Source organism: Musca autumnalis, unplaced genomic scaffold (assembly GCF_047663935.1).
Source record: "Musca autumnalis isolate F117 unplaced genomic scaffold, ASM4766393v1 scaffold_4, whole genome shotgun sequence".
NCBI classification, from domain to species: domain Eukaryota; kingdom Metazoa; phylum Arthropoda; class Insecta; order Diptera; family Muscidae; genus Musca; species Musca autumnalis.
In genome coordinates this window covers 55,955,594-55,980,529 of record NW_027411977.1, presented here as the reverse complement: position 1 = coordinate 55,980,529, position 24,936 = coordinate 55,955,594, and the positions used below count along the sequence as shown (strand labels likewise).

At 38.5% G+C, this 24,936-nt stretch overlaps 1 protein-coding gene across 5 annotated transcripts in view; it reads right to left on the bottom strand.

Moving 5' to 3' along the window:
- The window catches only part of Cp19 (Chorion protein 19), a 34,447-nt gene extending 10,958 nt beyond the window's left edge, over window positions 1-23,489 (bottom strand). The window contains exons 1-6 of one of the 5 annotated variants that reach the window (XM_073983224.1): window positions 23,479-23,489; window positions 14,850-15,224; window positions 14,426-14,782; window positions 14,035-14,347; window positions 6,743-7,357; window positions 6,578-6,685 (exon numbers count right to left, since the gene is read on the bottom strand). The gene's annotated coding sequence lies outside the window, so the exon portion shown is untranslated. The other 4 variants (XM_073983221.1, XM_073983222.1, XM_073983223.1 and 1 more) reach the window with 4 other exon arrangements.
- Between the last annotated feature and the right edge of the window lie 1,447 nt (window positions 23,490-24,936).

Sequence of the window (24,936 nt, the reverse complement as noted above, 5' to 3'; positions counted from 1 at the left end):
CCTCATTCCAAATTTCAGGATTCCAGCTCTATCCGTTCACCCGAATCCAAATTGTACTAAATTTAGGACCATTTTGTACTTTTGTTAATCTCCATCAGTGAACCCTCATTCCAAATTTCAGGATTCAAGCTCAAGCCGTTCACTTAAATCCAAATTGTACTAAATTTAGTACCATTTAGTACTTTTGTTAATCTCCATCAGTGGCCCTCATTCAAAATTTCAAGATTCCAGCTCAATCCGTTCACCGAAATCCAAATTGTACTAAATTGAGTACCATTTAGTACTTTTCGTACACTAATAGGTAGAATTTCCAAAAACCTTTCTTTGTTACTCTCCATTAGTAACTCCATTTCAAATTTCAGGATTCCAGCTCTATCCGTTCACCCAAGTCCAAATTGTACTAAATTTAGTACCATTTAGTACTTTTCGTACCCTTATAGTTCGAATTTCCAAAAACCTTTCATCGTTATTCTTCATCATCGACTCTCATTTCAAATTTCAGGATTCCATCTCTATCTGTTTACCGAAATCCAAATTGTACTAAATTTAGTACTATTTAGTACTTTTCGTACCCTTATAGTACGAATTTCCAAAAACCTTTCATCATTATTCTTCATCAGTGACCTTCATTACAAATTTCAGGATTCCTGCTCTATCTGTTCACCCAAATCTCAATTGTACTAAATTTAGTACCCTTTTGTACTTTTCGTACACTTATAGTTCGAATTCCCAAAAACCCTTTGGTACATCTTTCTAGCTCTCCATCAGTTACCCTCATTCCAAATTTCAGAATTCTAGCTCTTACCGTTTACCTAATACAAAGGGTACCATATTTAGTACCTTTTAGTACTTTTCGTACACTTCTAGGTCGAATTTCCAAAAACCCAGCCTTATCTCACCCCTACACCCCAACAGCAACCTACACCCAAAATTTCAGCTTTCTAGCTTCAGCGGTTTCGTCTGGGCGCTGATGAATCAGTCAGTCAATCAGTCAGTCAGGCAGTCAGTCAGTCACTCACCTCACTACTCTTTTATATATATAGATTATTAATATATCCATTATTTTCAACATATATTAACTCTGATATATTGTCAAAAAGGTGTGAAAACAAGGGGAAATTGGGCAAGAAGTCTTACTTCATTTTAATTAAAACATAGTAATGAAAATTATTTCATCAGTGATATAAGCCTAAAATAAGGTTTACATCATTGCTTAATAAGAAATTTTCGCTAACATGAACTTTCAAAATGTTGGTCAGGTGGGCCGAAATGAAATCCTGGCTACGTCCCTGACGTAAGATACCAAAAGGTACTAAATTTTGTACTGAGGCGGTTTTGGAAAATACAGTTATAAGCTTACGAAAAGTAATTAATGGTATTAAATTTAGTATTGGGTCATGGAATAAATGTGGAAAATGCATACTATATGAGCAAAAAGTAAGAAATATTACTAAATTATTAAATGAAGGCCAATAACTCTGAGTGTAATAGGTTGACATGAAAACTAGAAAATAATTGCTCTGTTCCAGAACCTGCAAGAAGCTACTATTTTTTGATACGATAGCATTTTTTCCTTTATGTTATCGGAAAAAATAGTAAAAATTAGTAGATTATTGCAGTTCTGGAACAGACCAAATTTCTCGCTTAGCCTCAATAAGTATATCCTTCCTCATGATGGAACTTCCCAAATAAAACGCTTGCCGTTTAAATTTTCCACCATTTTTAATTTAAATGCAAGCGTTCTATTTTAGAGATTCCATCACGAGGAAGAATATACTTATTGATGCTAAGCGACAAATTATTTTCTAGTTTTAAGTGCATTTATAAACACTGGGCAACACTGAAAATACTAACAACTTCTAGTAGGCATTTTCTAAATGTGTTAAAAATGAGTTACTAGATTTGAACTAAACAGACACCAAAGCAAGTTAAATGAAACACTGTAGTTAAATTTTTAGTTTCTTTTTTTGACAAATAAGGATTATTTATTTAAGATTAGGATCCTTTAAACATATTCTAAAACTTTTAATACGAAAATGTTAATTAAGTTTACTAAGAAATTATATGGGTCTGGCTACACTCATGTGTTAAGAATGTGACAAACAATATGGGTTAAATCAGTACCAACTCTAAAGCTAAACGCTAAAACTTTCATACGAAACTTTCCCATTATTTTGGCGTTCATAGATAGAGTTCTATACTAAAGTAATTTTATGAAATTACTGTATTGGGGAACTCGACCTAAAAACGCCAAAATAATGGGAAAGTTTCAGCGTGCGGCTTTAGAGCAAGTTGATTGGCGACAGTGGTCAAGTTATCCAATATTTAATTTGACGTTTTTGTAATCACCTTTTATTACCAAAAGAACTGTTTACCCGTGAGAAGCTTATGGACTTTGGGTAGTTGTGTAGTGTATCAGCTAGTCGGACTCGTCCCAACAATAGTTTTTACTCACTTTTTAATCTAAAATTATTATTTTGCCTTGCACGCTAAAGGTCACGGGTTGGATTCCCCGGTCTGGCAACATCAAAAATTTTCAACGGTGGGATGTTGGCGACATTTCCTGAGTATTATAATTGTTCCACAAACATCCCATAGGGGGCAAGGGAGTATTACATCCATGAAAAACTTCTCTACAAGTGGTGTCTTAAGACAGGCCGTTCGAACTCGGCGATAAACTGTAGGTCCCACATCATTGAGCTAATATGAATCGGGGTGCACTCATTGATATGAGAGAAGTCTCCCTTGTCCCGCCTGGGATGTTTGGGGGACAATTATAGCTGATAAAAAAATAAAAAAATATAAAAAAAGATTTTTTCTATTTGGACCAATATTAAATAAGTTTACCGAATTCGACTTTTTCAAGGCGCGGTGATATCTCTGGAACCTACAGTCAACAAATCTGAAAATATACTGATATTACCAAAACAAAAAATAATTTCACTCAGAAATCCTCATAAATACAATTTTTAAAATCATTTTGTGTGTGAAGTTTTTTATCGGTTTATTTATTTATTTATTAAAAATTATATTTATAAGTAATTTACAAATATAAGGGGAAGCTCTGGCTACTAGGCCTTAGGCTATTAAAATAATCTTTCTTTAATACAAATTGAATATTAGAAAAATGCGTATTTGTTTTAATCTACATAACACGTTTCACCTTGGTCGATCTTTATCTCCTCTGTTATTTGTGTAGCCCAAAAGTAGATTTTAGTTTGTCGATTGAAAATTTATTAAAAAAAGAACAGATAAATACCTACACACTTACATATGTATTTATCAGATATTGATCTCCACGATTCAGTTAATTAGAAAGTTGGTTGTCCAATAAAGGTGAACGTGTACATTCATTAAATTCACTCAGAACGATAAAGGCTTTGGGAGATGATAGTACTCTTTAAACAGGACGTTAATCCCCCATTCCCCATTTCCCCATTCACTTGACACATTTACACCATCAAACGACACATTTTGTATTTCCGTTACAAGTAAATTAAAAAGTTATTAACTTAAGTCGATTAATGCCATGTAATTTGGTCATTATCACTTGAGTATGTGTGTTATAATTATTTCAACACCATCATAAGGAAAAACAGACAGAAATTTGAAAATATACTTTCCAAACAGGTAGATAGATACTGAATTGTGCGGAGCATAAAATGTTTATGAATGTGGTAATTTCAACATTTCAAATTTTGAGATATGTCTATAACTTCGGAAAATGTGTGTGTCAATTTTTTTCTGAGGTTATGGTTTTTTTTGTGGGTACGTATTTTAATAATTAAATTTGCTATTTTTATACCTACCCTCCATCATACGAGGAAGGTATATTAAGTTTGTCATTCCGTTTGGAACTAATCAAAATAATAATTTTAGACCAAAAAGTGAGTAAAAACTATAGTTGAGACGGGTCAGACTATCTGATACACTACACAACTACCCAAAGTCCATAACCTTTTCACGGGTAAACAGTTCTGCATACCATTACACCACGGTTGCTATCTAATAAAAAATAAAAAAAAAACTTGCACAGTGGACTTGGATGCAATTTTCGCTATTTAATATTTAAAATTAATTTTGTCAATGATTGTAGTCTTCGATTTTCTTGATTTTTTTTGTATTAAACTTCGATTAATTACAAAAATTCTAAGTCCTATTTGGTAGTGGGATTCGTATAATTACTATTTTTTCTAATTTTTTTTTTTAAATTTGTCAATAAAGTATTTCCCATATCCCACTGTGCAAAATATGTTATTTTACCTAAAAAGTATAAAAAATATTTCTTTAACATTTGTTCAGCATTTATCTGTACATGGATCAAGTTGACGTTTGTAATTATAACATTGCGACGAATCGACTAATGTTACTTATTTCGAAATATACCGTCTCAAGATATACAGTGGCTGTCACTGAAAATGATGCAAACTGAAATAAAAAAGGTAAATGTTAATAACTTCGGAACGAGTCGATTATACCCTCAGCATTTATGCTAACAAGGGTATATACACTTTCATACGGACAAAATGTGCCTCATCGAAATAATGGTTTTAAACCCCAAGTATGTTTGGACGAAATGTGTTTCAGAAAATTTGGAGTCGATTTAGCCATGTCCGTCCGTCTGTCTGTCTGGCTGGCTGGTGCGCACGATAACTCTCGAACGGATCAATCGATTCGGTCCAAAATTTGCCTTTCGGTCCACTCCTTCCGGTACCTTCCCCACAAAACTTCGGAAATGTTCGGAAATTTTGTGCGCACGATAACTCTTGAAGGGAGTAACCGATTTGGTCCCTACTTTGCACATCGTGAAATATCTACTAGACTTAGATGAGGTTTCAATATGGACCCAATCCGTCCACTTCTTCGGGTACCTCCCACACAAAATTTTGGAAATGTTCACTTTAGGAAATGCTCTCGAATCCTTTTGGTTTTTGTTGTAGCAATTTCTATTCACTGTCCTCTATACGACAGTACAACTTTCATTAGGGGCAAGTGCATACTTTCTGAGAAAATAGCCTGAATGATGCAAAAAACCCCTATGACACCGTATGTAGTGGTTGGAGCGCAAGATAACTCTTGAACGGATCTGCCGACACGGTCCAAAATTTGGCTTTCGTAATATTTTGTCCAAACTTAGTTTAAGTTCGAAGATAAACCATTTCAGTCCACTCTAAGATAAGTTCATTTTAAGAACTGCTCTGGAATCACTTTGATTTTTGTTGAAGCAACTTTCATTCGCTGCCTCAATTACGACGGTAAAAGTTTTTTTCAGGGGCAAGTCCATACTTCTTGAGAAAACAGTCCGAACAGTGTAAAAACCCTCTATGGCATCACCTAGTGGCTGGAGAGCACGACAACTCTCGAACCAAATACTGAGTTGATCCACACTTTTCATATCGTAATATTTCTTCGAATATTAAATGGAATTCTAAGGTGATGCTTGTAGATCCACTCTTTCCGGTACCTCCCCCACAAAAATTCGAAAATATTAGCTAAAATAGTACGCGTGATATCTCATAAACAGAGCAACCCGGTCAAGGGTCTGTGCGAGGATCCCTTGAAAAGTTTTACCTTGTGGTCCTGTTTACAGCGATATCATGTTTTTCGTAGGCAAGTACATGCTTCCTGATATAATGGTCCAAAACCTGTGAAGTATACGGTGACCGACTGAAACGACAGGTGGTCGCGATATCTTTCGAGGGGAATGACACCCAAAATAAGACCCACTTTCAAAATGAAATATGTCGGTCTATTCTTTTCGACACCTTCCCCGCAAAACTTTTTGAGATTCTATCCAAATCCATATTTTTGTCGGTTCATACGCCCAAAATTTTCAAAACCCTTTTTTGGGGAAAAAGGTGTTTCAATTCACACAGGCTGAGGGTATATCTCTGTCGGCAAAGCCGACTGATCCTTTTTTACTTGTTTTTTTAACAATTAAAAAACAATTTTGAACGCTGAAATGTTGTCTTTAAGATGGCATACAAAAATATTCCGCTTAACGTACGTTTATACTAAAATTTTGCCGGAAAACAAAAAATGAAAATTTTAAAATTGAGCACTGAAAGTGATGCACCACAATAATTGATTAATAATTACCATATTGCTGGCGTTGTACCAGTTTAGTAATCAGAATGGTCAGTAGTTTTGTCATTGAGTCCGACAGAAAGAATAATGTTCCTGACGTAGTTTTGGCATGATCGTAATTAGTGCCCCTTTGTAGATAATTTTCCTAGAAATCTCTAGTTTTTGAAGTTATTTTCCAATAAATGACTATGAAAAATCATTAAGGGTTATGTCCAGAATACGTAATAATCTAATGATATATGGAAAGTCGTGTATTAGCCAGGTTTGCGCTATATTAGACTTGTCTTTAACGGCGTTGTCCTGATAGAAGTAAAAAACTTTTATTTTAATTTTTTATTCCAGTTTATTTTTATTTTCAGTGACAGCCACTGTATGTAAAACTAAGAGGTAAAAGTAAATCAACAGTATTGCGTATATAATCTTGAGTAAATGCAACGAAAAGAAGTCTATAGGTTTTTCAAGTGTAAAATCTCATGGGAGTACAATTTACCTAGAATAGTTTCTGGCCATACATTTTCGAAGAAATGTTTGCAATATTCATTTTGAATATTTTTCTATAAAAACTGTGAATTTTCGTTATATCGAAATTAGGGTGGACCTAAAACAAAAAAATATATAGAAAATAAAAGCAAATAAATTGTATATAAATACTCACCGATTCCGACGCCCTTTCGTTGAGCCGATGGCTTACCAGCCGAGCTGTTTAAAACCGGAGACGACGCGCTGATAAGGTGTATGCATCAGCTAGGTAGCACCATCTGGCAGGAAGAACGCGTACCCGACGATTGAAACTTGAGCATCCTATGTCCCGTCCACATGAAAGGAGATAAGACTGTATGCTCCAACTATAGGGGCATAAGTCTTCTCCCTATTTCCTATAAGATAGTGTCAGGGATATTGTGCGAACGACTAAAGCCAATGGTCAACGAAATAATTGGACCATACCAATGTGGCTTTAGACCTGGCAAGTCCACCATTGACCAGATATTTACCCTGCGGCAAATCCTAGAGAAGACCCAAGAGATGCAGATCGACACATATCACCTTTTTGTCGATTATAAAGCTGTATTCGACAGTCCCCTCCGATCAAAGGTATTCCATGCAATGTCTGAATTTGGTATCCCCGCAAAGCTCATCCGGCTTGGTAAGATGACTTTAACTGATACTAGGTCCTCAGTTAAAATTGGAAAGAACATATTTCGAAGAATTTTGTACCAAAAGAGGTTTCAGACAAGGAGACAGGCTTTTGTGTGACTTATTCAACATTTTGCTGGAAAAGGTAATACGAGATGCAAATGTCAAAAGAAATGGCACAATTTACACCAATAGCCACATGTTACTTGCTTATGCTGATGACATAGACATCGTGGGACGATCAGTAAAGGAAGTAACTGATACCTTTAGGAAGGTCGAAGCAGAATCTGCGAAAGTGGGTCTGGCGGTAAACGGCGAAAAGACCAAATTGATGGTGTCGACGCGCAAAGCGTCCATAGAGCTCGGACCAACTGTGGAAGTTGGTACCTATAATTTTGAGGTAGTTAAAGACTTCGTCTACCTCGGCACTGCCATAAACACAACAAACAACATCAGTTGTGAAATAAGAAGAAGAATTGTATTGGCCACCAGATGCTACTATGGTTTAAATAAGCAATTTAAAAACAAAGCCACATCTCGTCAAACAAAAATAACACTATACAAAACGCTGATACTACCCGTGCTAATGTATGGCTCCGAAGCATGGGTACTTGCGCAAGCAGATAAGGCAGTGCTTGGTGTGTTTGAGAGGAAAATTCTTCGAAAGATCTACGGGCCGATTTGCGTTGACGGTGAATATCGACGTCGTATGAACCACGAGCTATATCAGCTTTACAAAGACAGGAATATAGTTAAACGTATCGAGATGCAACGATTGCGTTGGCTAGGCCATATCATGAGAATGAGCGATGATGAACCCGCTAAAAAGGCGTATGAATACATGCCACATGGCGGTGCACGCAGAATCGGCAGGCCTAAGCTTCGATGGAGCATACAAGTGGATGAAGAAATCAAAAGGGGCGGTATTCCAAAAAGTCAAGCGAAAAACAGAGAGGAATGGAGATCTTTTCTTAGTTCGGTCTATGGAACAAATGTTCTGTAATGGGTCAACTAAGTAAGTATCGAATTTTCTTTTAGAGTTTTTTCCGAAATTGTGCAGAAAATCGAAAATTCCCTTAACATTTCCTTTCACTTCATATGAGTTTTTTACGAATTCGTTTAGAATTCGGAAAGAAACTCTAATGTTTCTTCCGATTTTTTCCGATAAAACTTTCCGAATTCGTGGGCACCTTCACACAATTTTGTTCCAATTTCGGAACGAATTCGGCATCAGAATCAGAAACTTGTGCAGAGTTTCGTTCTGAGTTCAGAAAAAACAAGTAAAAACAGCTTTAAGTTCGGCCGGGCCGAACTTGTTATACCCTCCACTACAAGTTGTATTGTAGTACAATGGAATTATTAGTCTCCTTTCGTGTATGAAGAAGACTTAATACCAAATTTCAGCAATTTCGGTAAAACAATGTGAGGCACCGTTCTAGGGGGGCTATTTCAAAATGTCGATCTATACCGACAAATTTCTGACGGAAAGTTTTTAGACTCAAAGAAGACTAAATACCAAATTTCCTATATTTCGGTAAGAGAATGTGGCTAGAACTTAAAAAATACCGAAAATCAAGAAGTGCGCTTCTATGGGGATATAGGAAGACTTGGACCTATACTGATAATACTCTTCTAGAATATTTTATAACTCTTGGAAGACGAAATAACGAATTTTAGCCATTTCGGTGACGTCATATTGACGTCACAATCTTCAGTATTACGAATATCGGGAGGTACCGTTCTAAGGGGGCTATATAGAAACGTGGACCTATACCGACGAATTTTAGTCGGAAATGGGGCAATATGAAAGCGTGGACCGGTACAGACAAATTTCTGGCGAATAGTTTTATATCTCATTGAAGACTAAATACCAAATTTCAGTCATTTTTGTGGAATATTGAAGACACAACCTTCAAAATACGAAATATCGGGAGGTACCTTTCCATGGGGGTATATGAAGGCGTGGACCTATACCGACAAATTTAAAGGGGAAGTTTGAGTACCCCCAACTAAGTCTAAATAAAAAATTTCAGTCATTTCGGTGGAATATTGAGGCCACAACGTTCAAAATACCGAAAATCGGGAGGTACCATTCTATGGGGGCTATATGAAGGCATGGACCGATACCGACAAAGTTCTGGGGTAAGGTTTTGTACCCCTAAACAAGACTACGTACCAAATTTCAGCCATTTTGGTAGGATAATGAAGCTAAAACCTTCAAAATACCGAAAATCGGGAGGTACCGTTCTATGGGGGCTATATGAAGGTGCGGACCGATACTGTCAAAATTCCGGGGTAAGGTTTTGTGCCCCTAAACAAGACTACGTACCAAATTTCAGCCATTTTGGTAGGATAATGAAGCTAAAACCTTCAAAATACCAAAAATCGGGAGGTACCGTTCTATGGGGGCTATATGAAGGCGTGGATCGATATATCCCATTTTCAATACTAACCATCCTGCAAGTAATGAAAACTTCTGTACCAAATATTGACTCGCTATCTTTAAAATTGCGAGCTGTATCTTGATTTCAACAGACAGACGGACGGACGGACAGACGGACATGGTTAAATCGACATAGCATTTTATGCTGATCAATAATATATATACTTTATAGGGTCTCCGACAAATTTTGCGATGTGTTACAAACGGAATGACAAATTTAATTATACCCTGCTGTTAGCTGGGTTAGCTCCTTTGCTCTGAATGTCTTCATTAATACTGGTAAATTTTTCTGAAACGCATTTATGTGCATCTTCAGTACAACTCAAATAAAAAAATGGAAAAGTGGGAAGTACACCAACCATCAATAGGCATTTGTCTCTGTGAGACCAACATTTCGTGAGGATCCGATCAAAATTCCGACCTGTGGTGATTGCACAAAAAATGGAAAACGGATGCATTACCGACTATTGCGATATCTCTGTTGTTTGACCACCCATGACAACTTACTTCACATCGTTGTAAAGGTGATATTTTTACTTTCCTTGTCAGGGTTTGCTTTCGATATACCTCTTACAGAAGAGAGATATTCGCTTTGAAATAATGCAATTTTAGGACGAAATATATTAAAGCCTCTTGGAGCCATAATAGATATCGAAAGAAATATACTGACAATAAATAATACCACTTTCGATTCAACATCAAATATGGCCATTAAACATCTTCAACAATGTTTTATAATCCCACGGCGGATCATACTTTGCGCTGGAGGAGCTCATACCTTCCTTAAATAACCTTATATAACAGTCTATTTAGTAATGACCTATTTTCCTTAAGCTTGATACATGGAATTTATGGGAGTAGCAGTAATTTGTACATACCACCGATGAATAGCGGTGCCTTGAGTTATATGCTTAACAAAAGTTCGCTTTTGGAGAGCAATAACCAGAGCTGACGCTGGACGACTTAAACACTCATCATTGACTTTGGTATTATGCCCTACACAATAACCAGAGTGGTACAGCACAGACCGGGAACATTGATAGCTCCACAATTTAACACGGTGGACGAAGGCGGTCCTTCGAGGATAAAAGAAGATTGCTACAGCTTGTCAGGCATCAGCATTGTGGAACAAGGTCTAACAAACCGTTATTTCATATGCCTGAGACCATCATTCTTTCATAGATTTCGTTAAGAGACCACCTTCACTTTACTTCATTACCCCTTACCGCTGTACTCTTCTCCAACATGCAAAGTTTCAGAGAATTTACCAATCACCACTTCAGAGAGCTGCCCAATCCCTAAGATCATGGGGTAATTAGGATAATTTTCCACATCATGAACTTTGGCATTCCGACCTCGGCAATGCACAGTGGATGCGCCAAACGACAAAAATCAAAAAATTCATGTCATCGTTTTAAAAATTTTAAGATGCAAATCGCTTCAAAACATTCCAAATTTTTCGAAATTCAACTCAATTTTTGCATTTTTCGCGGTTCTTAAGGAGAAAAAGCTTCACAAACATGACTAATTTTGAAGCAAAAATGGATTTAAAAATGAGATAAAATTTCTTTATAAGGTGGTGTTCTAAACTCTGAGTTCATTATTAATACCTATTCGGTTAGAATATGTGGCTGACATATGCCCAAATAAATGGATATGTAAATCATATGGGGAGTAAACTAAATCATGGACCAGTACAGAACATTTTTCGGGGGGATCATCACTATGCAATAATAACTACTGGTACCGGATTACAGCAAATTTAGTTGAACAATGTGTTGGTAACAGTAAAATACTTAAATTCAAGATGATTCGTTACATGGGGACCACGCGAAATCTTGGACGTAGGACTGCAATATTTTTGTTAGAGTGTTTTTTGGCCACGAGGACCCATTGATAAAAATTTCAGTTCGATATGTTATCTAGAAGTATTTTTGTCACACCTTCCCATGTAAATGCCTCCACTGTGCAATGGCGCGAGAGGTACAGCGCAGGCCGCATACATAATCCATTAATACCTCCACATTTTAGCACCGCCTAAAACGAAGACCATTCTACGAGGATTAAAGGATAAACAGACCACTCGACTTCATAACCTCTGACCGCCGTACTATCTGAACCATGAAAAACTGATTATCAAGGCTTCAGAGAATTTACCAATCACCACTTCCGAGAGCTTCCCTGATCTTTGGGTGATTGGGAGAATTTTCCGAGACATAACCACACCTACATACTTGTTTTTGCTTGAAGCATAGACAAGGGACTAGTAAATGAGCGTGATGAGCTGCGTCAATCGTAAACAGTGGTCAACGATGATAGAACGGTTGTTACATTAAACGGTGTGACAGTGACATATCCGAGGCACCACGAGTGTAAAGGGCCAACAGAAGTGTATAACAGACCTCCAGACAAAAGAGGTACCATAATTATTTACGATGATCGATGTTACAGATGTCATCCGAAACGCGAAACGGCCTTGGATAAGCCTTTGGCCAATATGGAATCACAGTGGTAATGCCTAAACAACTGCATGAACACGGAGTTGAGTATTCGACAAGGGTCCTAAATTTATCGCGATCCATCCCCTATTGTGCCGGAAGCCTGGAAAGTGGGGCAGCCTGGTCTTGCTGCTTAATCCAGGCATGGGTACAAGTAGCAAAGATTCTAGAGACACTACTCAATCCCATGATGAGAAGCTGTTTCCCAAATGACCAACCTCAGCATGTATATATCCATAAATATCAGTCGACGATCTTGAACTATCGAAGTGCTTCGACACCGCAAAGTTATCCGAGGACATGGAGTAGGCGTTCTTCAGATTCATACTGCTTGCAGTACACTGGACGGGTTTGAATATTCTTCCAGTGCGCAACGCTAACATTTGTATACCACAGACCGGATTTATGCTTTATAAGAAGCTCCATTGTCAGCACCCTAAATGCTGGCGGCCAGCGACATGAGGCCATTGTTCCTACTTCCGATCTTATCGTAAATAGCAATGGTTTGTGTAGGCGAATCTTGAGGTAGTTAGTGATCGGAATCATCGACCAACATGCTCAGGGGAAACCTAAGTAGATTTAACGGTGGGCATTTTCATATTCCTCAGATGGAAGACCTATACTAAGTCAGCTATGTATATATTTTACCTATCACAGATGCGTCATTGACAGGATCCGACACCAAGATCGTACAATTATCCACATACATTACGATCTCTACGCAGTCCGTTGTGTGAAGAAATTCGGAAAGGTAAACTTAAACAGTTTCGAAAATATCACCACATCTTGGCGACATTCCTGCCTGACGCAAAATTTACACAAAGTTTCAAACATGACCATGTCCTCAAACAGCTTGGCATGGTTGACAGTAACGAAGGCCTTCAATAGGTCAAAAGTCACCGTAATTTTTTGGTCACACAGACTTTTTGTTTCCCCGATTGATATTAGTGGATATGGCGTATAATGTTGTTGTGGTACTGTGCATTTTCGGGAATCCATGCTAATGTTGGGAAACAGCTATTAATCATGCGAAGGAGCAGTGCTTCTAGAATCTTCGCAAAAGCCGACATAAGAAAAATTGGTCCATACTATTCGCTGTACTCTGTCAACATCCTTGCCAGGCTTCAGTAGCTGAAACACCCTGCCAATTTTCCAGACTTCTGATACAACATGGGTGGCTATCGATACATTACTTGTCACATGCTTAACTCCGAGCTCATCCAGTTGCTTAAGCATTACCACGGAAATCCCGTATGGATCCAACGCTTTGGTCGATTTCGCTCATCGTAAATAGTGATAGTACCAACCCGTCTGACTCTTATACGGCGTAGCACGCTCCACTCTAGGGGTGCTTAATAAATTGGAGGTTAAAATAACACAGGCACCTCTACGGATCAGTCAATGTCATGCTGTTGAAATTAGCGGCCCTTCTAAAGTCGAGAATTGGACAGTTTTTAACGGTTGCCCATCATTTGCTCCATACGGCACCAATGTTACATTGCTTCGTGGGTGCAGCCATTTTATCCACTTACACTAGACACAACACTGGCGTGTTGACTTGAAGAGTAAATTCACTAACTCTTGGGACTTCGTGATTCGTACGAAAAAGCTCATCTCTCTTATTAGCTAGTCATCTCGCCTCTGTTGGGACGAATATAGGAAGGTCGTCTGACGCCAGCGAAATGATAGGTTGAGAGGGCAAGACCGAGTAGTAATTTCTGGCGAGCTGTGTAATCTCCTCTTATCCTCGTGAACTGTCTTCGTTCACCGTGCAAAATGTGAAAATATCAACGTGCCCGGCCAACTCTGTATCTGTTCATTAGGACGGAATGCTAAAGCTTATGAAGTCCCTTAGCATCAGACGTTTATTACCTTCCAAAGGAGAACTAACATCAAGCATAACACACAGGGCACAGATATTCATCGGCGGCTTATACATATAAAGCATCATCTTACTTTGGCTATTCCACACTTTGCTGCTACATACAATGGAGACTTCTCTCATATCAATGAGTTCACGCCGATCCTAATGGCTCAATGATATAGGATCTACTTATCGCCGTATCTTACAATCCCACTTGTAGAGAAGTGTTTCATGGCTAAAAGGCGGACGTTGGATCTCTTTACTGCTGCCCCCAAATATTCCATGTATGGGTCACTGGAGTCAAGCTCATGCGAGATAGATCTGTAATGAAAACAGACTGTGGAATAAATTTCAGGGACTGAAATTCAGACCTTCTGATTGCAAGGCGGACGTACTTACCACGGTGCGACGGTGGCTCCCTTTACTGCTGCCCCCAAATATTCCATGTATGGGTCACTGGAGTCAAGCGAGATAGGTCTGTATTGGAAACAGACTGTTGAATAAGGATGGCAAGTTCTCGTCCTCCGCTTCTTGTATGCAAACATTGTAACCATCGCAGCATTGTTTCGAAGTTTGCAAGCGTCGTTTCCCACTCATAAATTCTAAAATCTCGTTGACTTTGTTGCGGAGACGGTTGCATTTGAATTGCAGGAATGATGCATTTGCAGGCGGGGATGCCAACTGTTCCGATTCAAAAATCGCTTGAGAAAAGTTGTGTTAAAAACCACCACAAATCTCCACTAAGACCAAAAAGCACTACGGAAATGTGTAAAAATGTTAGAAATTAAAATCGCTACAACTCCTAAAAAAGTAGTTTTCGTACGTCAAAAATCACCACAAGTGTCGGGAAAACCACAAACTTGGCATCCCTGTGTGCAGGACAGTGGACAACAACATGAGGTGTTGTAGGGTGCTGAGTTCGCTGCTGTTGAGTAGATTAATAAGGTGTCTCATATTTTAGCGACGACAATAAATCTGGCGACGAAGTTGGAGAAACACTAGAAGCTCAAGGGAGATAGTTCTTTACTTGACCGACTGATGTATAAGAAAGGCACGTCTTCCTGATCCGCTTCTACTGCAAAACGTTGTAATCATCGCAACATTGCAAGCTACAGGTCATGGCGAGCTTTGTTTCCTGGATCACAGCGATCATCACGTCTTTTAAGGAGATCTGATGAATTATCGTATTCCCATGAATCTGATGATGAAGTTGAAATAAGAATATCTGGCGCTGCAAACAACAACAAAACTCTAGTCGCAGCAGTCCTGAAGGAGGCTAAGTTCGATCAGCCTCGAAGATGCACCCATTCCCTACTTCCATTACTTTTCACTGATGTTGGCATGTGGTGGATGCAGATCTGAACAAGTAAGAACGGCGTTAAGTTCGGCCGGGCCGAACTTGTTATACCCTCCACCACAAGTTGTATTGAAGTAAAATGGAATAATTAGTTTCCTATCGTGTAGGATGAATACCTAATACTAAACTTCAGCAATTTCGGTAAAACAATGTGAGGCACCATTCTATGGGGGCTATTTCAAAACGTCGATCTATACCGACGAATTTCTGAAGGATAGTTTTTAAGCTCAAAGAAGACTAAATACTAAATATCCTATATTTCGGTAAGAGAATGTGGCTAAAACTTAAAATATACCGAAAATCAAGAAGTATGCTTCTATGGGGATATAGGAAGACGTATATCTATACTGATTATACCGTTCTATGGGGGCTATATAGAAACGTGGACCCCTACCGACGAATTTTAGTCAGAAATGGGGCAATATGAAAGCGTGGACATGTACAGACATATTTCTGACGAACATTTTTATATCACATTGAAGACTAAATACCAAATTTCAGCCATTTCCGTGGAATATTGAGGCCATAACGTTCAAAATATCGAAAATCGGGAGGTACCGTTCTATGGGGGCTATATGAAGGCATGGACCGATACCGACAAAGTTCTGGGGGAAAGTTTTATACCACCAACGTAGACTAATTACAAAATTTCAGCCATTACGGTGTGATAATGAAGCTAAAACCTTCAAAATACCGAAAATCTGGAGGTACCGTTCTATGGGGGCTATATGAAGGTGTGGACTGTTACCGACAAAATTCTAAGAGAAAGCTGTATACCCTAAAAGAAGACTACGTACCAAATTTCAGCCATTTTTGTAGGATAATGAAGCTAAAACCTTCAAAATACCGAAAATCGGGAGGTACCGTTCTATGGGGGCTATATGAAGGTGTGGACCGATACCGACAAAATTCTGGGGGAATGTTTTATACCCCTAAAGAAGACTACGTACCAAATTTCAGCCATTTTGGTAGGATAATGAAGCTAAAACCTTCAAAATACCGAAAATCGGGAGGTACCGTTCTATGGGGGCTACATGAAGGTGTGGACCGATACCGACAAAATTCTGGGGGAAAGTTTTATACCTCTAAAGAAGACTACGTACCAAATTTCAGCCATTTTGATAGGATAATGAAGCTAAAACCTTAAAAAAAACCGAAAATCGGGAGGTACCGTTCTATGGGGGCTATATCAAAACATGGACCGATATATCCCATTTTCAATACCTACCATCCTGCAAGTAATAAAAACTTCTGTACCAAATTTTGACTCTCTATCTTTAAAATTGCGAGCTGTATCTTGATTTCAACAGACAGACAGACGGACGGACGGACAGACGGACATGGTCAAATCGACATAGAATTTTATGCTGATCAATAATATATTTTATAGGGTCTCCGACGAATATTTCGATGTGTTACAAACGGAATGACAAATTTAATTATACGCTCCATATGGTGGAGGGTAAAAAAGGAACATATCCCTGGTCAGGGGTTCTTCTCTATTCCGCCACGAACTATAAGAGCTCGGAGCTGGCATTTCTTGCACGCTACTGTAGCTTAGGTTAGTTTATGGGATGCCCAGTTGCCGTTGGTTGTTAACGGCCACTTCACTCGCAGATCAGCGTTTAGCATTGTGTTTATCCTGAAAGTGATAAAAGGGAGTAGGAGGGAAAAGGACATGAAAGAGGTTTAAGGGGAGCAGAACGCTGTTGTATATGTTCCATTTCATCATTCCTCTTCAGTCATTTATAAGTTATTGGTTGTTGCAAAATCCTCTTATTTTCTTCTTTTTTTTTTGTTCCCACAATATTGCCATCTACGATTCATGAACACGTTGGGCGTCTTTAAGACGGAGATGAACGCGGCGAGTATGTGCCTTTATATAAAAATATGACTTAACATACACATGCACTCGGCGTGTTCATCTCAGCTTTAAGAATTTGATTCATATCGACTGTTAGATGTGAGACATCATTCTAATTATTGTAAAGTAATCCTCCTATCAGAAAATGCTATAATTTTTGCGATTGGCCCCTAATGTCAGTTCTGTTTTGACATTTGTGTAGTAAACACATGTAAAACGCACGTTAAAAAACAATGTTACGCTACACTGCTCCAGAACGCGGAATATTGGTGACTATTTATTTGGCCAATAATCGGTCGGTGACTTTGGCACAACGTGAATTTCTTCGCAGACGTTTAGCCGCTCGCCTCGAAGAGACTGGCACAACACGTGATGCTGCCATGCATGGCAGACCCCGGAGTATCCGTTCTGAAGAGAATATTGCTGATGTAGCCGAGGATGTCATGGAAGCGCCGTCGACAAAGGCCAGACGACGTGCCACGCAAATGGGTATCAGTTGGCGGTCTTTACAGCGAATTTTGGTACAAGATTTGAAGATGTTTCCGTACAAAGTCCAGACGGTGCATCAGCTGTTAGATGCTGACCGCCAATCGCTTCTAACATACGATCAAGCCATCCTTAATCACCACCAACAGGAAGATGATTTTTCATCAAAAATAATCCTGAGTGATGAGGCGCTCCAGACTTCTTTTTGTGGGGCTTTTTGAAGTCGCCGGTTTATGTCAACAAGCCTGAGACTCTTTCAGCTCTTAAAGACAATATCCGACAGGAATGTGAGGACCTATCGCCGGAAGTTTTGGCCAAAGTGATGGAAAATGGCATAAAATAGGCTCAAAAGACAATAAACTGTGGCGGCGGCCATTTATCTGATATCATATTCTCGACTTGCGCCTTCACCCATAAGAACGTTAAAAACTTGGGTTTGGGCGTCGGGTTAGTAACCCTCCCCTAGAAAAAAACAGCCTACTATGAAAAAACGAAAGAAAAGAAAAACAAACCCCTCTAAAGTTGAAAAACCCCGCAAACGTTTTAAGGACCATGATCTGCGAATCTGCACCTGGAATGTTCGCACTCTTTATAGAGAAGGTGCAGTCTTCGTATTGGCAGACGTACTTGGAAAGTACAAAGCCGATATTACTGCCATACAGGAAATACGATGGACTGGGAAAGATGTCACAACAACACCTAAAGGTGACGCACTGTATTATAGCTGCCATGACACAAAGCATGAGTTTGGTTGCGGTTTTGTAGTTGGTCGGAGGTTAAAACATCTGGTCTCCAGCTTCACCCCAGTGAATGAAAGACTTGCTACAATTCGATTTAAAGCAAAATTCTTCAACATCAGCTTTATCTGCGCTCATGCCCCAACCGAAGACAAGGACGAACAGACCAAAGATATATTCTACGAGAGCTTAGAAGAAACATATGACCGTTGTCCTGCCCATGACATTAAAATTGTTCTCGGCGATTTTAATGCCAAAAGTGGAAAGGAGAATATCTTTGGACAAACAGTTGGGAAATTCAGTCTACATAGTGAAACATCAGACAATGGAATGAGGCTGATAGACTTCGCAGCGGCAAAAAACATGGTAGTTAGCAGTACCAGATTTAAGCATCTCGATATTCATAAGGGCACTTGACTGTCTCCAGACCAAAGAACAATAAATCAAATTGATCACGTTGTGATAGATGGAAGACATTCATCGAGCGTGTTGGATGTACGATCGTTCCGAGGAGTAAACATAGATTCGGACCATTACCTCGTTGCCGCAAAGGTACGTACCCGTCTAAACGCTGCAAATAAAGCACGGACAGACACAACACGAAAGTTGGACATCGCCAAGCTGCAAACACAACAGATAGCCACAGCATATTCCACTCAACTGACCCAATTGCTTAATGATAGCGCTTCTCGTCCCGATAACATATCAGCACAATGGCAAAATATTGCCCACTCCATGCAAACAGCCGCAAAATCAGTACTTGGATACCAGAGACCTCCACCAAAGAATCCGTGGTATGACCAGGAGTGCCGTGCTGCTACCGAAGAAAAAAATGCGGCATATAGGGCTACTTTACAATCAGTAGCAACGCGTAGCGCACGAGAGAGGTATCGGGAAAAAAGGAGAGAGGAGAAACGTCTTTTCCGCAGGAAAAAGGGAGAAATGGAAAAGAGGGAGTGCGAACAAATGGAGATGTACAGGAGACAGAACGAAGTCCGAAAATTCTACCAAAGAGTGAAGCATCAAACTGATGGCTTTGGTACAGGAATATCCTCCTGTAGAGATCAACAAGGTAATTTGGTAACAGATACAGATAGTGTGCTCAGGATATGGAAAGAACATTTTTCCAAACTGTTGGTATCCGATAGCAGTGAAGACGGCGAAGATACCACAGATCCAATCCCAGATGATGGTATTGAATGTATACCGCCCAGCCAAGATGAGGTAAGGACAGCAATAAACCGGCTGAAGAATAATAAGGCGGCAGGAGCAGATGGCCTACCAGCCGAGCTGTTCAAAACCGGAGGCGACACGCTGATAAGGTGTATGCATCAGCTAGTTAGCACCATCTGGCAGGAAGAACGCGTACCCGACGATTGGAACGTGAGCATACTATGTCCAGTCCAGAAGAAGGGTGATAAGACTGTGTGCTCCAATTATAGGGGCATAAGTCTGCTCCCTATTGCATATAAGATAGTATCTGGCATATTGTGTGAGAGACTAAAGCCTATGATCAATGAAATTATTGGACCCTATCAGTGCGGCTTTAGACCTGGCAAATCCACCATTGACCAGATATTTACCTTGAGACAAATCCTGGAAAAGACCCAAGAAATGCAGATCGACACCGTCCATCTTTTCGTCGATTATAAAGCAGCATTCGACAGCCCTATACGTTCAAAGGTGTTCCAAGCCATGTCTGATTTTGGTATTCCTGCAAAGCTCATTCGACTTTGTAGAATGACATTAACTGAGACGAGATCCTCAGTTAAAATTGGAAAGAACCTCTCCGAAGAGTTTACTACCAAAAGAGGTTTCAGACAAGGAGACGGCCTGTCGTGTGATCTATTCAACATTTTTCTGGAAAAGGTCATACGAGTCAAAAGAAATGGAACGATATACACGAACAGCCACATGTTACTGGCTTATGCCGACGACATTGACATCATGGGTCGATCGGTAAAGGAAGTAACTGACACCTTTGCAAAAGTCGAAAGAGAATCTGCTAAAGTTGGTATGGCAGTAAACGGCGTAAAAACCATGTTGATGGTATCGACGCGTAATATGTCCATAAACACAGCACCATCTGTGAATGTTGGTAAAGGACTTCGTCTACCTCGGCACCGCCATAAACACAACAAATAACATCAGTTGTGAAATACGAAGAAGAATAGTGTTGGCTAACAGATGATACTTTGGGCTGAGTAAGCAGTTTAGGAATAAAGCCACCTCTCGTCAAACAAAAATGACACTGTACAAAACACTGATACTACCCGTGCTAATGTATGGTTCCGAAGCATGGGTACTTGCTCAAGCAGATAAGGCAGTGCTTTGTGTGTTTGAGAGAAAAATTCTTCGAAAGATCTACGGGCCAATCTGTGTTGACGGCGAATATCGGCGTCGTATGAACATCGAGCTGTATCAACTATACAATGACATCAATATAGGTGAACGAATCGAGATACAACGATTGCGATGGCTAGGCCATGTTATAAGAATGAGTGATGATGAACCCGCTAAAAAGGCGTATAAATACGGGCCGCATGGAGGTTCTCGCAGATCTGGAAGGCCAAAGCTTCGTTGGAGCGAACAAGTGAAACGAGATATCACAGAGCTACATATCCCAGATTGGGAAAATACAGCAGCAAACAGAGAGGATTGGAGATTTTTTCTTAGTTCGGCTTATGGAACAAATGTTCTGTAAAAGGCCAGCTAAGTAAGTAATATTCTCGACTTGATGTAAAAAAAATTAAAAGACCAAATAAAAATAATCCACAAGAAAAATCAAAGTTTTTCATTTTTTTTTTTTAAATTACAACCAAAAAACTTCGGAAGATTACTTTTGCGCCACCTTGTATATTGTTGACTCATAGTTCAAATATTGTCGGTGATAATAATCATGTAATACTTTTTATGCCGTTGTAACGCAATACGTTCATTCGTTCAACCTCCCCAAAGCGGGGAAGTCAAGTCACACACTATCTAAAGACTATAGACCGATCAGTCTATCTTCCTTTCTACTAAAAACCTTAGAAAGACTGTTGGACCTTGGAATCAGAACCAGCCTCGAAGTACTGCTATAAGTCCTGCCCAACATGCCTATATAAAAGGCAAATCGATGGAGACAGCAATAAATGACGTCGTAGGTCTTATTGAGAGGAATATGGAGGGCTCAAGTTACATGTTAGCAGCCTTTCTTGACATAGAAAAAGGAACAGATCCATGCTCAGGGGTGCTTCTCTATTCCGCCACGAACTATAAGAGCTCGGAGCTGGCATTTCAAGATATATTTTTTCGCTCCCATGGTGAAAAAATATGCTGGAACGGCCCCTGGTCGAAGATTCCAACAACTCAATCAGGTAAATAGAACCCGACACTGGGGGATTGAAAAAAGTTGTTGTTGTTTAATGCTTCATGTTGACAAACACGATCTGTTTCTTATGGAAAGATATAAATTAAATCCAAAGTTGTATTAGTGACTAATAGAGATACGCACATCTATTATGGCTCCAAGAGGCCTTAATATATTTTGGGCCGAAAATTGCATTGAAATCTTTGTTAAGATTTTTTTTAATTTCCTTCGCCAAATTATTGTGGCAGATTTGTAATTCTTTCATAGTAATTATGCAAACTTCTTATTAACAGATCATGACAAAGTTAGACTTTCTTGCACGCTACTGTAGCGTAGGTTAGTTTATGGGATGCGCAGTTGCCGTTGGTTGTTGACGGCCACTTCACTCGCAGATCAGCGTTTAGCATTGTGTTTATCCTGAAAGTGATAAAAGGGAGTAGGAGGGAAAAAGGAAGGGAAAAGGACATGAACGAGGTTTAAGGGGAGCAGAACGCTGTGGTATATGTTCCATTTCATCATTCCTCTTCAGTCATTTATAAGTTATTGGTTGTGGCAAAATCCACTTATTTTCTTCTTTTTTTGTTCCCACAATATTGCCATCTACGATTCATGAATACGTTGGGCGTCTTTAAGACGGAGATGAACGCGGCGAGTATGTGCCTTTATATAAAAATATGACTCAACATACACATGCACTCGGCGTGTTCATCTCAGCTTTAAGAACTTGATTCATATGGACAGTTAGATGTGAGACATCATTCTAATTATTGTAGTTGCCGTTGGTTGTTGACAGCCACTAAACTCCCGGATCCGCGTTTAGCATTGCGTTTATACTGAAAGAGATAAAAGGGGTAGGATGGGGAAAGGAAGGGAAAAGAACATGAAAGAGGTAGAAGGGAAACAGATATAACACTGTTGTATGTGTTCTCTTTCATCACTCCTCTTAGGTCATTTATAAGTTATTGGTTGTTGCAAAATCCTCTTATTTTTTATTTTTTTTTTTTTTTGTTCTCACAATATTGCCATCCATGATCCATGAACACATTGGGCGTCTTTAAGACGGAGATGAAGACGCCGAGTATGTGCCTTTATATAAAAATATGACTCAACATACACATACACTCGGCGTGTTCATCTCAGCTTTAAAAACTTTATTCTTTTCGATTGTTAGATTGTTCTAATTCTTGTAAATTATCTTTTAATAACATTATATATATTTTAGGCAGATTTGAGGTATTTGATGCACGAAACACGCCATATTTGTCCTATTTCAATGAAATTTGAACTATGTGACGGAATTTGGTCTACAAATAAATGTGAAAAATTATATCAAAATCTGTTCTGATTTGGATTTAGCTCCCATATATATTTTACATATTCACAGTGGTGTAGGGTATTGTATAGTCGGCCACGCCCGACTTTGATCCTTTCCTTACTGTTTCTTTTTCTTTATACTTGTTTTCTATCTATCTGAGCTTGTAGTGTTATTCTTTCACATTGTGATTATTTTTTTGTATTGCTGATTTAATAAAATTTAAAGTAACCTTGAAAGGTCAAATTATGATTTTTATTTATATTTGATTCTTTTTCATAGTTTATTTTATTTTTAGGTCATGATAAGTTAACCAATGTTAAAATGTGTGGTCGTTTTTTCACCACGAATATATGTTGATTTTTTCAAAAAAGAAGTGTAACACTTTTTTAAATTTGTTGTTAATTTTTAATTAAACTTCAGTTTAGTTTCTTTTTATTTTATTTTTTTTCGCGTCATTAGTTTGAATTGGTTCGATAAATAGACGGTGCCGGATTGAATGAACATTTGTAAAAAAGTTTTCAGTATTTTTTTTCTTAAACGTTACAACAGTTCCACCCGTTAATCATCAAACGGCAACTGAATTCAAAGGAAATGAGTAAAACAAATAACATTATTGAGTGGAAGACAAAATTGAATTCATCGTTATAAAAAAACACGTATAGAATCAAGTGCGTAGCCACAATCTGAATAAGGGGGGTGTAATAAGTTCTGTTTTTTGTTATTTTTTTTTTTGTTTTGGTAATATGTATAATTTTCACATACAAACGTTTTTCATGTGCAGCCACAAAAAAAAACATTTTTTATGATGAGTTTTCGCCTCACATTAAACAGAATCTTAATTATAAGGTGATTCGTTAAAATACCTCACGCACATAGTCACATTTGAACATTTTCAAATCCTCTTTCGTATTTAAATAATCTTCTTCTGAAGAAAATATTAAGGTAGATTATTTAGCTCGGATGGTCATATAATTCCCGAGCTGTAGTTATTTGATCATCAGTTTAGTTAATTTATTTTCCGGATGATGTAATAATTGCCAATCCATTTTAGTTTTTTCAAATTTCAATTTCAATATTTTCTACAAAAAGAACTGAACTAATTTTTTCCTGAAATTGTCAGAGAATGTTCAGAGATGGCCCCCGCACAAAACAGACTACATATTTTGTTGAATTTGTTGAATTTGCCCTATACCCTATTTCTTTAAAATGCTATATTAAAATGTATATCCGAATGTATCGGAAATTAATTTGCGAGACAATTGTGGTTGTGTCAGATCAATATTTGCCGTTGTTATGTATATGTTATGAATTTCGGAGGAGATGGGATACCTTCCCCACGCCTTTCTTTTAAACGGTATATATCTAAGCCAACCTTATGATTACACTATGCAACACTGAAAATGCAAACTACTTCTAGTATGCATTCTTTGAAAGTACATATTTAGACTACAAAAACCCTAGTAGGGTTTTGTCCTGTCAGATCCAGTTCGGATTTTATGGCCTCATCTAAACTGGGCTAAATCTACACTTTTTTGCATTTATCAGGCCTTTATCTCAGAAACGAACAGAAATTTGGCCTTGCTATCTTTAGCAATATTGTAGCCCTAAACTAGTAGAAATTATCTTTTGAAAAAACATAAGAAAAACTCCATCTAGGGCATCAAAATCTATAAAATATAGAAAAGTTTACATAATTGCTGATATTCTGGTCAGTATCGGCTAAACTATTGGGAGTTGAACCAAGTAACCTTTTGCAAAAATCTTCCATATAAAGTTCTCAACAATTCTTTAGAACATTC